The sequence below is a fragment of the Equus caballus genome, chromosome 23 (genome assembly GCF_041296265.1).
Source record: "Equus caballus isolate H_3958 breed thoroughbred chromosome 23, TB-T2T, whole genome shotgun sequence".
In the NCBI taxonomy this organism is placed as follows: Eukaryota; Metazoa; Chordata; class Mammalia; order Perissodactyla; family Equidae; genus Equus; species Equus caballus.
Genome location: NC_091706.1, coordinates 32,053,110 through 32,069,722, shown reverse-complemented (window position 1 = coordinate 32,069,722; position 16,613 = coordinate 32,053,110). Strand labels below are relative to the sequence as shown.

Here is a 16,613-nt window from a genome sequence, read left to right as displayed (position 1 = left end):
CCATTTGTTCATTTTTTCTTTTGTTTCCCTTTCCCGGTGAGACATGGTACTTGAAAATATGTTGCTCAGACCGATGTCAAAGAGCGTACTGCCTATGTTTTCTTCTAGAAGTTTCATGGTTTCGGGTCTTACATTCAAGTCTTTAATCCATTTTGAGTTGGTTTTTGTGCATGGTGTAAGGGAATGGTCTACTTTCATTCTTTTGCATGTGGCTGTCCAGTTTTCCCAACACCATTTATTGAAGAGACTCTCCTTTCTCCATCGTATGCTCTTAGCTCCCTTGTTGAATATTAGCTGTCCATAAATGTGTGGGTTTACTTCCCAGGAGGTTTAAATCTACCTAATATGCATAACTTAGTGCACTTAAATGAATAATATTTTGGTGAGGTCTGGTGCCTGATTTACAGAGAATGACGATCAAGAACTTTCCTTGAAGAGTAGTGGAGACCTACAGAGCTGAAGACACTCAACTGGTTACAGGCTGAGGCAAGAGCTATACTTGCTTTTCTTAACTCTCAGTCCAAGTTTTTTGCGCAATTAAGTACAGCTTATTTTTCTCCTATCACTCAGTTGATAGGCACCAAATAAGGAAAGGCAACTTTGGTTTGAGAGAGTGGGAGAGGGGGCAGGAGTGCTTTCTTGAGAATGAGACATGAGTAGGGACAAGTGGACCTAGGTGGAGCCCCAGTGGAAGATCATAGGGTGCAGAGAGCACCGTGGCAGACATCTCCATTTCTGCAATTTCCCTAGAGCTGGTCACCAGCTCCCATGCCAGGTTTTTTGGTAGATTTTTGTTCTACTATTTCAACTGTATCAGCTTTGTAAAACACAAAACATTCATCAAATACATGAGGGTAAAACAGCCATGGGAAGATGATGACACTGAGATCTGGGAATTCTGGTTAATGGGTAAGTTATGAGAATGCAGCAATCTCATTTTATTTCATTCAATAAGTATTGAGCACGTGTCCTGAGATAGGTGCCTGGCCTAACTCAGAGGACATAAAGACAAATAGCACATGTCCCTACCCTCAAGAAGCCACAGTCCAACAGAGGAAATTTTCACTTAAGCAATTACAGTACTGCGTGTTATACCCAATGATCCAAGGGTGTATAAGGCATGGTGATAACGTGGAAATAGGAAAACAGAACTCTATTGGGAGTGGTCAAGGAAGGCTTTTCAGAGAAGATGATCTATGCACTGAGTAATGAATAGGACAGTATGAATTTAAAAAAAGAAAAAAGGAGGGTGTTGAGTCATCCAAACTTACCACCGTGTAACACAGGCTATTACTAGTAACAGGCTTACCTGGCTGAAAATTTTTCTAAAATTGTCTGTACACATTGAGTCTAAACTCTTCATCGCAGCATTCTTGAGCTTCCATTCATTCCCAATTCATCATGATGTATTGAGAATCTATTACGTTCCCATTGCTAGAGATAAAAGACAAGTTGGAGGAGATATTTGCCCTGGAGGAGCTCACAGTATAGTGTAGTGATTCTCAAACCTGGCTGCAGTTTAGAATCATGGGAGAGCTTTTGCACTATATTGATACCCAAGATCCACTTCCAAATGTACAGCTCAAGTTAAAAACCACGGGTATAGTGAGACAGACATATATGCAAGCAGACCATTTAGTGTGTTTTTATATGATGGAGGTTCCTAAGGGGTTTGGGAATAACAAGGCAGGCACCTATCCAGCCTGAAGCTGGGGAAAGGGTCCATGAAGGCTTTGTTATGAACGTGATTCTTGCCTGAGCTGTGTTGTGAAGCGTCAGTTGAGTTTAATTAGGCAAAGGATGCGGGGGAAATGTTCCAGACAGATAAAGGTGCCTGGGCAAACACTCAGAGGCTTCCTTTTTTTTTTTTTTTTCTTCCTTTTTCTCCCCAACGCCCCCCGGTACATAGTAGTGTATTCTTCGTTGTGGGTTCTTCCAGCTGTGGCATGCGGGACGCCGCCCCAGCGTGGTCAGATGAGCAGCGCCATGTCCGCGCCCAGGACTCGAACCAACTAAACACTGGGCCGCCTGCAGCGGAGCGCGCGAACCCAACCACTCGGCCACGGGGCCAGCCCCGAGAGGTTTCCATTTTTTTCATCTGCATTCTCCTCACCTCCCATCCCTTCTTATAATGACGGCCTTCAGCTGTAACCCCATCCCACCCCACCCCTGCTCCATGAGCCCTGTGCTGTAGCTTTGCTACCTACTTGCCACTCCTGATCATGCCATGCATTTTCGCTTTGCTGCAAAGCCCTTCCCTTATTACTCAAAAGAAAAGCTTATTCGTCTTTCAAAGCCGAGCTCTAGTTGCACCCTCTAAACCAAGGGTCACAAAACCGTGGCCTATGAACCAAATCCAGCCCACCACATGTTTTTATAAATAAAGTTTTATCGGATTGCAGCCATGGCCACTTGTTCCACTATCATCTACGGCTGCTTTCATGTTATAACAGCAGAATTAAGTAGTTGTTTTAGAGTTGGTATGACTTCCAAAACTGTGCGTTCTTGAGATAATTGCTATTTAAACATTCTGTGCTTCAATTTCCTTATGAATATCATGGCAACAATTATAAAAGCCACAACATGTTTTTATAATGATTAACTGAGATGCTGTGTGTTTGGTGGATGCTGTGATGTGACAACCTGATCCCTCTTCAGAATGAGGATTTACTTCCCCTGTTGTCAATAGATAGCATGTAGCTGTCAGCCTTCTGCTGTGTTGGAAGAAAACTTCACCTTAGGTCATGACTCTTCTCTGGGGCAGCCCTCATCAAATGACTTATTGCTCAGGGAGGTATAAAGACCCTTAACCCCCAATTTAGATCTGTCTGAGGAGCCAACAGGGAAATTGGATCATGGGTCATGGAAATTCATCCTTTTCCTGTGCCCAATCCTGCTTCTTAACACAGGTATCGATCCCAAGAGCACTCCCTAAGTTCCTTCTTGGGTTCTGCATCACAACCCATGACAATGGGTACCACGGTTGGACCACGAGTACAGATACTAAGATGAGATTTTGGAGATGATCATCATCCCCTGGCTGCCAGTGAGGATGCTGTTGCTGGTAGGTGGAACACGCCCCTCCAAGAGTCTTGAATCTCTAGATTACCTTGAACCTTCTGAGCCTGCACAAATGGCACACTCCTCCTTTTTAGTAAGGGCTATACATGCACACACACACCACACACACACACACACGCACACACACGCCATGCTTGCATTTAATGCAAAGGCCTCTCCTTTGCAAGACATTATACTCTCTTCAAGATCTCTCCCATCTTCCTTCTCAACCACCAGGTCAATAACGGGTTATGTCACAAAATAACTCTGCCAAGGACCTGCTGGGACTGCTAAGGGAGGGAAAGAACTATATCTCCTCTAGTCCAATTTCAAGAACAACCAACCAGGAGACTATGCACAAGACTATGCATGAGGGTGCCCAACCAGCATAGGTGGAAGATAAATTTGGATACATAAAAGTTTACCAATATGAGAACACTCTCCCACAATACAGGAGGTAATAATACTGCAACAAGGACCCGAGACAGGACCCATTAGCAGGTTGCAGGATGGCTCCTAGAAGCATGACAAAAGCAATGACCCATATTAAGTGAGGTAGAAATGATGGAATTGCTGTGACAGACAGCACTGCACAATGGAGAAAGGAAACAACATGTTTAGCACCTCTTCTCTCTTGCCCAATTTGATAGCAAATGACATGTCTATTTTTATTATTGCTGTATCATTCTGAAGATCTCCAAATCAATCAAGAGGATGCAGATTTGGTGTCAAGAATAGTACTCCAAGAATGTCCCATAGGGAACCAGTAGCCCAGACACACCAAGAGACTCTCAGGCCATTGATGGTTCAGCTGGACTCAAGTAGTTACGGTTCCTGGAGTCCCCTCACCTCCCACCACCCCATCCCCAAGCAGAACAATGTCCCTGTATCTGACCTAATGGTCCATATTTGTGGCTCTGGCTTACAAGACCCCATTATACAGGGTGGCCCTGCCTGGATATTTGTACCTGAACATGAGATGGTGCTAATCATTTCCAAGGACAAAATGTAATAGAGAAAGAAAAGGAGGCAGCTGGGTGCACCCTGCGTGATAATCAATTTGGGGAGAACCATTCTTTCTTAATAACAAGAAATAATTTTTGCTTAGGAAGCAATTTCTGAGCTTTCTTTTTTCTGGTTTCAATCTATGTTTTCTAGTGATTTGCAGGTTCCAGCATATCAGTTATTTTTCACAAATTCTTTTCTATTTTAAAAATCAGCAATGTGTATAGCTTATCCCTTACATATATGAACATTGTTCTTCAGGAATGTCAAGCTGTGAATACTTGCTTTTAGATTAGCCAAGTGACCTTAGCCCACGTGGAAATTATTTCCTGGTCATTTGTTTTTAAACTCCTTGGGCTTCCATCATCCTGATTTCCCATAGTCAGAACAGACGTTCACTCTGGTTACAATTTAAGGAGAATTAAGAGAGCTCTCCCATTTCTTCTTATACTAACTGGCTTCCTAGTAATATTCTTCCAAACACACTAGAAATTCTACTATAATAAAACATGGCCATAACTCTATGAATGGGGTCCAAAACAGTCACTCTGTATAACGCAGTGCTGCTTTAGGACAAGGTTCAAGATGTAAGCCAGGGGAGCCTGCTGTGAGGACTGAAGCCAATCCCCCATCCCATTCTTCTGGAATCTCAGCTATCACAGGGATGAGCGTGTGATCATCAAGTTTCTGTCCATGTTTAGCCTTCTGTTCCTTTGGGTTACACATTGAACTCTCCCTGCGTTTCTCATTTATTGCATAAGAACCTATCAGAGTCTCTCTTTATTCCCTGTCAAAGAGTGGAAACCATTGTTGTAAGTGGGATAAGGAAGACCACAAAAAACAGAATAAGTGGAGAAAAAAAGGAAGGGGCTTTGTAAATAGGGATAAACACCAGTTTTCAGCTGAAATAGTTTGCTCAACTAAGAGACTAACTAGAGTGATGGAAAGAGCCATGACCTAATTTGCAAAGAGCTGGGCATCTTAGAGAACCAGTGCTGCAATCTTGGCTATGGCATTTAATGTTCCTCTATCTCAATTTCTTCATCTGTAAAATGCAAAGTGCTATGCCTGCCCTGTCTACCTCCCTGGCTGATTGTGAGGCCCAAATTCATATTTCTGAAGATGCTCCATAAACCGTACTGTGCTCTAGGCAGGTACTTGACTGTTGTTATGGGTTTGTAAACATGCATAAATCCTGCCTCAGAATCTATTGGGAAAGAAGTTGGGTACAAAAGAGTACATAGAACTGAATTAATGTTAGTGAGACATGACAAGAAGTAGAGGAGTTTCCCCTTGACAGTTTTGCCTGGTGTCAATCCTGGTGCTGCTATTATAGAGCTGAGGACATCCCAGTCGACCAGACTCCCTTGGGGGAACTGTGGTTCTAGCAAAGAAGGTGGTTGGTCCAGATCACATGGGTCTATGACATGCAATAACTCAGGTTTCTTGTTGATTACTTCCCTACTGAGTGATACTTCTCTGGAGCCACAAGATTCTACAGTTTAGGGAAGACAATGCCAGCTAAATACAGAGTTTCTGCTCCATTTTGGTTTTTTGCACACCAGTATCCACAATTAGATTTTCACTGGCAAGACTGACCCATTTTTACATTCTCTTCTGAATAAATATATTTTTACCCAGGAAAGAGTTAAGGTATGGCCCTGGACATCATGGCCTATTTTTTTCTTTGAGTTTTAAATTGCAATTAATAAAACTAATCACATGATCAAATAATAAAACTAGCAATAATATTTGAGTACCTCCTATATTCCAACTACTGTCCTGAGAATTATATGTATATTATTTCACTTATTTCTAATAGTGAAACTGAGAGTGGGTATTTGTATTTCTATTTTGAGGAAGTGAGATTTAAGCCGAAGCCACATGCACAAGATTGCACAGTCATAAGTGGTAGGTCCAGGATTCAGATCCAGCTTTGTCTGATTTCGAGGCCCAGGCCCTTCATCATTTTGCTCTTATCTCCACCCAGGGGCATCTACTCTGAGGAAGGTGTGCTGTGTCCTGGGGATGGAAGGATGGATACAGCAGCATCCCTGTCCTCATCAAGCCCCATTTAATGTTTGGATGAGCATTAGGAAAGCTGTTATTGAGAGGCTCACAAGACTGAAATGGATGATTACTCTAAGTTTTTCATACAAATAATACATTTTTGCCATTTGAGGAGAAAATATTTCATTTTTAAGCAATGAAAATGATAGAATGTGTGGCGTATCTTGACCTGGGCAAGGCATCAGACTATTTCATAAAATCTTTGAGGAGAGTTGTAGAACTGTCATGTAAATTACAGTGTAATATGTAGAATTCAGAGCAGATTGAGCCCCCACATCAAAATGTATTTGATAATAGTCAAGGTCAAGTTAGAGTGAGGGTCTAGAGGTGAGCCATTGGACTACGTCTTTGCCCCTGACATCCTCATCTCCCTTAACAATGCCTTAGCTCATTAATTTATTTGGCACACAATAATTCTGTGAATGGCATTAGACTTTGAGAAATAACTGAGACATTAGATTAAAAACTAAGAAGGTGATCATCATTTATGATAATGTAAAGCCTTGGATTTAGGTTCAGAAAGTCAATTACATTTGTATAGGATAGATACTATTAACAGTCAGGCTAGAAAAGATTGAAAAGTACAATTTGTCTAAATAACATGATACGGATGCTAACGGAGCAGGTGTAACCTTAGGCTGCATGAATAGAAGCATCCCGTTCAGATTAAGGAAGACATTTCAATGTATTCAGCATCAGTTGTATGTTTCAAAAATATTGCTACAGTGTCTTCCTTTAAATGAAATATTGACTCAGCAGTGAGAGGCAACAGAGACAATTACTGAGAACCTACCATGTACCAGGTTATGCGCTGGGTATCATCCAAATCTCACACCATCCCTGTGAAGTATTTTTAAAGAAAGTTGCAGCAACTGAAGCTCAGAGGGGTTAATAAGTTGTTTGCAGGGAAGCCCAGATTTGATCTCAGACTGAGATAACTCAAAAGCTCATGTCCACATCATGACATCAGTCTCCCAGAGGGCACTAACCACAAAAGGGAGCTACCTGGGGGCGGGAATGAACAGAGGTAGGTAAGAGTAGAAGAGAAGTGAGTTAAGATTATTAGGCATCTACTATTTGCTAGATATGCATACATGTGTAGCCCCAATTAATACAACAATTCAAGGAAATAGATATTATTACATTCCCATTTTTAATATGAGACAACTGAGGTTTAAAGGGCTAAATAACTCACCTAAGATCACATAATAAATAAGTGATGGAATCAAGATCTGGCTACCCATCCGTTTGTTTCCATGACCATGGTTTGCCATTATTTCTCCAACTTCAGAAGTTACACGTGGTACCTATATTGATTTTGTCCAATCTGTGAATCTGCATTGTAATTAGTTTTTCTTTAAATCTCACTTTTTAAAACTTAAGCTCAATTATTTAACTAGAAAACTGTAAACAAAACCATAAACGAGAAACAAACTGTGCTACACCTATAAAAGGGAAAACAGCACCCTTTCTCATAAACACAAAGAAACCATAAACATAAATACATTGTAAACAAAATAATGTTGCTGGAGTCTAGCTAGATACTGTTGCCTGCAGAAAGTTCTAACTCTGAGGTCTCTTCTCTCTTTGTTAAAAAGGGAAATTAGCAAGGTTAGTAAACCTTTTAGTACCAAACTAAGAAGGTGTCCTTGACTTAAGAAGGACTGAAGAATTCAAATGGAAGTAATTTTCCCACTATAATTATGTGTAATTCAATGTTGTTTAATGTACTGTCTGTGAGACAGCTGAAATCATCTTCTGAATCATCTAGAGACATCTCATGTTCCACTAGTTGCTCACATCCAATGTTTTTGAATATACTCTTTACCATTCCTCTTAATTGCCTAGAAGAATAGTGGGATGATGAATATGGTGGGGGAAAAAAAACTTAGGACAATCACCACCACTTTCAAAACCTGGAGGACTGACATGTGGGAGAGAGTACTGATTTCCTCTTTCTTACTCAAGAAAGTTGAACTAGGGCAAATTGCGTGACATTTTGAAATACATCTTTCAGCTCAATATAACATACAATATGAACATTAAAACTAATAAAGGAAATGGCCATTGCTCAAAGAAGTGAGCTCTCTACCCATGAAAAACAATTATAGCCACCTTCCAAAATTTATCCAAAAGAAACGATTTTACTTTTTGGGGGATTGGAGTCAAATTTAAGATGCTTTAGAACTTTGAGATCTGTTTCAACTCCATCATTGTCTAAGACACCATGTTGCTTCTAGTAGTTCAAAGATCACTGGACATTTAAGATCCTGTGGCTGAGGATCTTACTCTAGACAAAGATTTTTCAACCTCAGAACTAGTGACATTTTGGACTGGATAATTCTTTGTTGTGGTGGCTATCTTGTGAATTATAGGATGTTTAGCAGCATCTCTGGCCTCTACCCATTAGATGCTAGCAGCACCCCCAAGTTATGACAATCAAAAATGTCTCCAGATGCTGCCAAATGTTCTCTAGGAAACAGACTACCTTTGGTGGAGAATCACTGCCCTTGACTCACTTCTCTCTGTGCATATTTACTCTTCTGAGGAATCAATAAGAAGTTTCTTAAATATTTATATCTCTCGCATATCTTTATCATTGCACTTAATGGATCTAACAAATATCTATTGAGTATAACACGCCAGATGCTGCATTAAGCACTGTGGCTGCAGTGGTAAAGCAGACAGACCCAGTCTGCGCAGAGCTCTCCGGTGGGTGGATGGGGTCACAGAGGTCAAGGGGAGAAGAGACAGACCTGTATACAGCTTATCATAGTTCACCCATGTTCCTGTCTGTTTCCACCATTATCTTGTGAGCTTCTTAAAGACGAGAATCATATCATTTTAATCTTTTGATTCCCAGGGCCTAGCTGAAGGTCTAGAATATAGTGGGTGCTCAACAAATGCTTGCTGACTAAATGGATGAGAGGGTCGGAGACTGGATAAGGGCAGGAAGTGGTAACCTGCCCAGCACATTAAATAACAACAACAGCAAAATCAACCATATCTAACTGATTGGGGAAGGAAGAAAACTTATGTACTAAGTTTTTGTTTGGTCTTATGAAACATTAATATCATTGCATCTTTCCATGAGTTTCATTGTATGTTGTTTTTATGAGCATGATGCCATACCCTAACATACCATGAACCAGGCATGGCCTGCCATCTCTCTTTCTAGCACTTTACCTTAAGATTAAGTTTGACCAACAGAAATGATTAAAGTATGGCTTTGTGATGTGGCTCATTTGAACTAGGCATTTTGGTGTATTTGGTCAAACTGCAACTTAACTGGATTTCATTACCAATAGCAGGATGGCAGAAGGGATAGGTAACGATCGTGAAAATTAATGATCAAATGGACATTGTAATGTCATATGTTCCAGGCCATTATAATATCTCTCCATTGAAATAACCCCATCAAAATGTCCCATATCTGGAAATGTCTACCATTTACATAAAGTAAGTATATGGCAAATAGGCAAATTCCTTATGGCACCAAAAATGCTAAATAGCTTTCTTGTAAGTCATAGTGGCTGAATCTCTGACCAGATCTATATTCATGTCCTTCTAAGGAGAGAGTAGTCTGTAATCAAAATTTAAAAAGTAGTTCCACTATGCACTTTATTTTTAAAAAGATCCCTTCTGTTTGTGATTGATTCTTAGTGTGAGCACAGGAACGATGTCATACTTACTTTTATATCCTGCACAACATGCAGCACATTATCTTACAGTAGGGACAAAACAAAATTTGTTGAGAGAAAACAGGAAAGCATGTTACAATATAATTATTTCACGTACATCATGTATTCTATCACACTTCATCCATATTTATGTCGGTTATATTTCTAATTATGTCTGTATTTATTATTCCATTGAGATAAGTCAATAACTTTGAGTGAAGAAACCTGTACTCATCACATCCTAATAAACATCTGTTGTTTTTGCTACCCAGCATCCATTCACCTTCATTTGGACGCTTTATCTTTTCCAGTTTGTCTGGAAAACCACCCCCTTCCCCACTTTCAGCTCCTGTGCTTTATGAGGTGGGGACCACCTCTGTCCTTGAGAGGTGGAGCGTATGACTCAAGTCAAGGTACACATTCCATTGCCTTGCTACAATGATTGCTTCAGGACTGAGTATTGGTCTAACTGGGGCAAATAAGGTGATGAGTTTGTTAGTTGTTTTGTTTTTTTCCTGGAGCTTTTGAGGGAGGTTGCTCAGTTTTTCCCTCACTTGAACTTGGGAGAGTATTAAAGGCTAGAGCTATTGCTGTCATCTCATAGCCAGGAGGAAAGAGATGTTGGAGAAGGTAGTCTGTGTGAAGGAGGGAGGGAGGGGGGACTCCTTTGGCTTAAGGAGTTTGGGCTGGTTTTCTGCCACTTTCAATTTATAGTCTCTACTTCCATGTGCCCCAAACTCAAGTTACATTTTCTTCACTTCACAGCATATTATAGTATTATGTACGCTACTGCAATTTTAATGGAAAAACGAGTGAGTCTGAATTGAGATTTGAGTGTATATAATGTAACATTAGTTCATCTAACACTTACTGAGTCCTTTTTATGGGCCGTTACACAAAGAATTCTGAAAACTCAAGCCAAACTTACAAAAGCAACAATAAAAATTGCTTCTCTTAGATGATTTCCCCCCTATTATTTTTGTCACAAATATAACTAGTGGCTTTTGCATTTCACATGGAAGAGTCTTTCATAAATGGTAAGTTCCTTCATTTATACGTATTACTAAAAATCATCCCTTTGGAAATATTCAGAGAGGAAGGAATTTTTGACATTCATTTATAGTTTCCCAAATAAGTTTAATTTTATATATTCAAATAATACTATAAGAATCCCTCAGAACTTTTTTCTTTAAAATATCATTATTTTGTCATTTAACTTGAGTTTCAGTTAGTCTTTAATTTCCATATGAAAGGTACACCTATCCCAAGGAGTGCTAATCGCATAGCTTCTCTAAGGATGGTAATAGTTGGCTTTCTGCTAGGGTAGAGCCCGAGGTTGGCATGGCTTCCAGGAGCATGGGCTCTACATGCATGCGACAGCTCTTAGTATATCAACCATCACATTGTTAGCTGGGGCCAGTGTCTTCCCAACTTCAGGCCACTTGAGCTGCGCATTGATATCCTTGAGGAAAACCAACCCTTCTCTGTGTCTCAAGAATTAGCACCTAAATAGGATTCATTTCATCTGCTGGGTCTCGGTTGTCTACGGGGCATGTCGGACATGTGTAAAAGAAACTCTTCTAGTTCAAGGCACAAAAACTGACAACCAGTTTCCAAAAACGTGTGAAATTATGTTAATAATTCTCTACCCTACTTTGGTTTTTATCAACCCAGAGTCCCAGGATACTAAGGAGGATTACTCAACAAATTTAAAACTGTATTCCTTAAGCTATTTCTAACATTTCACAAAGCCTAACAGAATTTGTCTAACTTGAAATAGATTGCATGTGCAAATAAAATGTTGGATCTGCTCTTGGTTTGAATTATGTTAACTTAACATGAGAATACTAGACAATTCATGTTGATCAGAAGCTCTGATTGGTAGTTAATTTGCTCTTTAATTAATGAAAAATAGGGAAATAACAAAAACTTGTATCAAGTATCTATCTTGTCTTTTTGATGGGTAAAATCTTTTAAAAGTTAAGGTCTAAGCAGGAGAAATAAGAAAATGACTCCTTGGGAGTCAAGAAGTTTGGAACCAGTGATAATACATGACCTCCCATCTTACAGATGAAGAAACTAAGTACCAAAGAGAGGGAATGACTTTTCCAAGGCATCATTGGTCAGGGACTGATCTGGAATAGAAACCTATAGATATTGATTCCATCTAGTGCTTATCCCTTGATATTAAATGGAGGGTATCTTTATAGTCCATGTTAGGACAGAAATGTAGACAAAGTAACACTAGGTCAATAGTAATTGCTTTGAACTTGCTGTCATAGTGGGAAAGTGGCACAAGATAATCTCTGCTGAGGTGCTACATGATTCTAAGGATGAGCAGTATGAGTAGGTGATGGAGACAGCTACGTACATGGTACTGAAGCCACATACTTTCAAGCCAGGGAAAAAGCCTTCCTGCACCTGCCTGGAATAAAATCTAATTCAAGTTGCAACTCAATCTTCTTGTTTTGAAGTTTTCCTTTTTTTCACTAAAATTCAGATAAAATATGTTTCTCTCTCTCAATTTAATTGCTGTTCTACAATGTAGAGGTAGCTTTCCTCTAGCTTACTTTTCCTTTCTACAAACCTCTAGGCTGTCTATTATCTTTTGTCTTTTCTATATTAGAGCTTGTCGAAGAAAACCTCAAGGGTGGGGGCCAGCCACGTGGCTGAGTGGTTAAGTTTGTGCGCTCCTCTTCGGCAACCCAGGGTTCACTGGTTCAGATCCTGGGCACAGACCTACACACAGCTCATCAAGCCATGCTGTGGTGGCATCCCACATAGAAGAACTGGAATGACTTACAACTAAGCTATACAACTATGTACTGGGGCTTTGGGGAAAAAAAAAAAAGAAAGAGGAAGATTGGCAACAGATGCTAGCTCAGGGCCAATTCTCCTCACCAATAAATAAATAAATAAATAGATAAAAAGAAACATTTGAAAAAAAAAACTCAGGCCAACCTGGTGGCACAGCAGTTAAGTTTGCACGTTCCACTTTGGCAGTCTGGGCTTCACCGGTTCAGATCCTGGGTGTGAACCTATGCACCACTTGGCAAGCCATGCTGTGGCAGGCATCCCACATATAAAGTAAAGGAAGATGGACATGGATGTTAGCTCAGGGCCAGCCTTCCTCAGCAAAAAGACGAGGATTTGTGGCAGATGTTAGCTCAGAGCTAATCTTCCTCAAAAAAAACCCCCATAACTCAAGGGTGCTAGTGGTGATGATACAGCTGGATAGTGAGATATGAGTGTAGTTTTAGTGTTCTAATCTTTAAAATGAACATATATCAATTTTACAAAAGTAATAAAGTAGCCACTTAAAAATAATAGACTTCTTTAAAACAGTTTAAAGAAATCACATAACTCTGCCTTGTTATCAATGAGTCACTTCAGCTTCAATCTTAAGTGCCTTTTATTATATTCATATTGCTTAAAATTTGATATGTAAGTATATATGATAATACACTATTCACCAATCATGCTAAGGAAATGTTATGGTAACACAATGAAAACTATTAATTCCTAGTCCTATTGGTGATGGAGAGAAAGAAGATTAGCATAAATTGCATATGGGCAGGGCAGTATCTGTTTCATACATTGTCATATCCGCAGTGCTTAGCATACCACCTATCATGACAGATTTCCAATAAATATTGGTTGAATGAACAAACAGAACAAGAAAATATATAGGGACTAGCACTATATTCTCACAAAAAATCCGCTAACTGAGGATTGAGCCATCTCTCTCTATTGTCAGTAAACCCAGAAGTAAAATACTCACAGACATAACTACTGCTACTCCAATAAAGTCATTTTGAGGGACAAAGGGTACTTCTTTGATGGGCATGCAAACCTGCATTCTCACTTAAGAACTGGAAAATCAAAACCATTATGATTTGCCCTCCATCAAGGCTTCCCACTCAGAAGTACACAGTTTTAAAAGGAATGCATTTATCCCATCTCAGATTTTTGGTGTGCCTTTTTTTTCTCTAAAGCATAACGAGCTTGTCAGAGTTTCCATGGTGAACATGGGGCACCATGGAAACTGATAGATTTAGCTACATGAAAAGAATAAATAAAATAGGCAGGCATTTATTTCACTGTGTCATGACAACTTCTCTCCTGGATAGGAGAGGAAAGTGACTTCTCATTTAACCTGCCTTGTCCTTCGCTCTCTGTACCCCATGAAACCATGGTATTCTCACTGGATCTTCTTACTGACCTATGCTGATTGGATTGTCCTTCTCCTCAACGTCCATTACCCACTTGGGTTTCACTTCTGGGCAGATCTGTGTGTCACTGGCACACTGTGGACATGGTTGGAAAATCACGTACAATGTGAAAGTTGTAGATGACAACCCACAATGCAGTGACCAAGTGAGTCATGGCAAAATTGAGTGGACATTCTTTGCAATCCACTGTGATGAGACAACGTGTGAGAACAACTAGAGTCAACACCCAGGTCCATCCTCTACTAACTGGACAGGCAAGCCCACCCTCCTGAACCCCAGGTTCCCCATCTGTGAAATGGTTAAAATCTACCCTGGGCCTACTTTATAGGGTCATGGTGAGGCTCAAAATGAGATAGTAGAAGAGAAAGCATTTTTAAACAGTCAAGTTCTGTTTAGTGGGAGGGACCAAAATGTCGAAACTGATCGTCCAAGACTGATCATGTCTTTCCCTTAGGCAATGAAAGGTTTAGAATATACAGGTCCCACCCAGTAATTGGGGAGTTTTGAGACCACGTGGCTCCGTCTGAAGTAGAGAGAAATGTGACCTTAAGAAACAAAGTTCTTCAACTTTTCTGTATGTTTGAAAATTTTCATAATGCAATGTTGGAAAACTAAATAAATGAAATAAAGCTCTTTCGTAGGTTCTAGTCCCAATGGATTGCTCACCATTAGCACACAGGCACTATAGCCTCTTATTTTTTATTGCTAAAATATAGACAATAGAGCCATCTCTTAAAATTCAGTGTTCGTATGAGTCTATTGAGCATCTCCTATTGGTCAGGCACTCTGTTAAGGGGATACAGAGAAAGAAAGAAAGAAGACATGGTCCTTAAGGAGATCACAATCTTCTGGGGGAGATAGACTAGTAAAAGAATAATTATAGCACCCCACAAACTCAGAGGAGGAGCGCTTAACACCTGAAAGAGAGAGGAGTGTAAAGATTTCCTGGACGGTGGTGGGAGTGGGCAATTAAGCTGAAGGGTTTAGCCAGGGGAGAGTGTTAGTAAAATGAGGCAGATGTGGTGTAAGGTGGCCTAAGGGCACCGCAGGCAGACATGTGAGCAGAGCAGATGCACAGTATGTGAGAGACTGGAGGGAGAAGAGGCTGAAGAAGCAGCCAGGGCTTTAGGAAGCATCCATACCAAAAGGAGTCTCTTTTCTTCCAAAGAAGTGATAAGTGAGGTTAGGGTACTGAAAGTGCAGACCAGTGTTGGATTTTCTTCAGAGAAGTTGAGTTGGTGAGGGTTGAAACGAGCCATGACTGACAGGGAATAGTGACACTAGAGAAGAGTAGTGCAATGCCATTGAACAGTGGTCTCTAAGGCTCTTTCTTTTCTATTATCACCTAGATTTCAACATGGGCTATAGAAAAAGCTGAAGAATCAGAACTGCTATTTCCATGAGACTTTGGAGGCACAATAAGTACCATTTGTTGCATACTTTGCCCTGGTCAGAAGAACAGTATTAACCAGAAGCTGGCTTGCTATGTGCTTGGGCTATGTTTCAAAGAGGAATATAAGAGCTCTGTTCTCCCTTCTTCCTCCAAACCTCAGCAGCCTGGAGAGCATTTCCCTGGGATACCAGGATGGCAGTCAGAATTGCAGGAGGGCCCACAATTTAAGGGAGTCATCAAGTTTGAGGGGAGAGAATGGATGAGAGTAGTCGGGAAGCCAAGATTTCCCACATGTGGCTGAGCAGAGGGTACCAGGTCCTGCAAGAAGCGGCTACAAGTTGCCTGGGAATGGAAGCAGAACTGTGCACTGTGTGGAAGAGCTAACAGTGACCTGAGGAGTGCTGAGCCCTTGTTACCCGGATGCACCACCATTCCTTCTGGTTAAGAAGATTCGCTTTAATTAAAGCTACACAACAATGACTCAATCCATCAACCACATGTAACAACATCAATAAACATCAAAACAAAATTCCCTAGCAACTTCATTACCTCAACAGAACTGTAGCCATTGTTTGGTATAGCTTGTCACTTCTAGCCTATATGCCTACAGGCTTTTCATGATTTTAACCAGAATATAAATGCCATTTTGAAAAATTTGATATTTTATTATACATAATTTCCACATGGCCCCATATCCATATTTCCCTTATTGTTTTTAATAACTGCATGATATTCTACAGCATAGATATATCCTAATTCACTAAACTAGTCTCAATTGTTGAACATTTAGGTGACTTTCATGAAAAAAAATATTAGCTGTATCTATTGTAGGGAACTAGTACATCTTTTAGAAACATTTACTTGACTCGTCTTTTGCACTAACAGCCAGACATTTTCTTCATTTTTCTTTCTGAGTCTGTGTGTGCACAAGCCCAGGTCAAGAGGACGTTTTCAGCGTTGGGACAAGGAAGAGTGTGGTCTGTGGAATCAGGAGAAAGTGACAGGGAGAAACGGCTAACGTCTCCAAGAGGCACGTTCAATGCTCTGAGCTTCAGGGCTTCCGAATCTGAGTCCCTGGCAGGGTGTCAGCCACCTCACGTGCTGGAACTGAGGAGTTTCCTGGACCTCCAGACTTTCAGTTCTAACATCAGGAACCTTTCCTATAAACCAGGA

General features: G+C 40.4%; 1 protein-coding gene across 1 annotated transcript in view; it reads left to right on the top strand.

Moving 5' to 3' along the window:
• Positions 1 to 15,960, top strand: part of C23H9orf85 (chromosome 23 C9orf85 homolog) — a 225,471-nt gene extending 209,511 nt beyond the window's left edge. The window contains exon 5 of the mRNA XM_070248446.1: positions 15,397 to 15,960. The gene's annotated coding sequence lies outside the window, so the exon portion shown is untranslated. The remainder of the gene's footprint in view (positions 1 to 15,396) is intronic.
• The last annotated feature ends 653 nt before the right edge of the window (positions 15,961 to 16,613 follow it).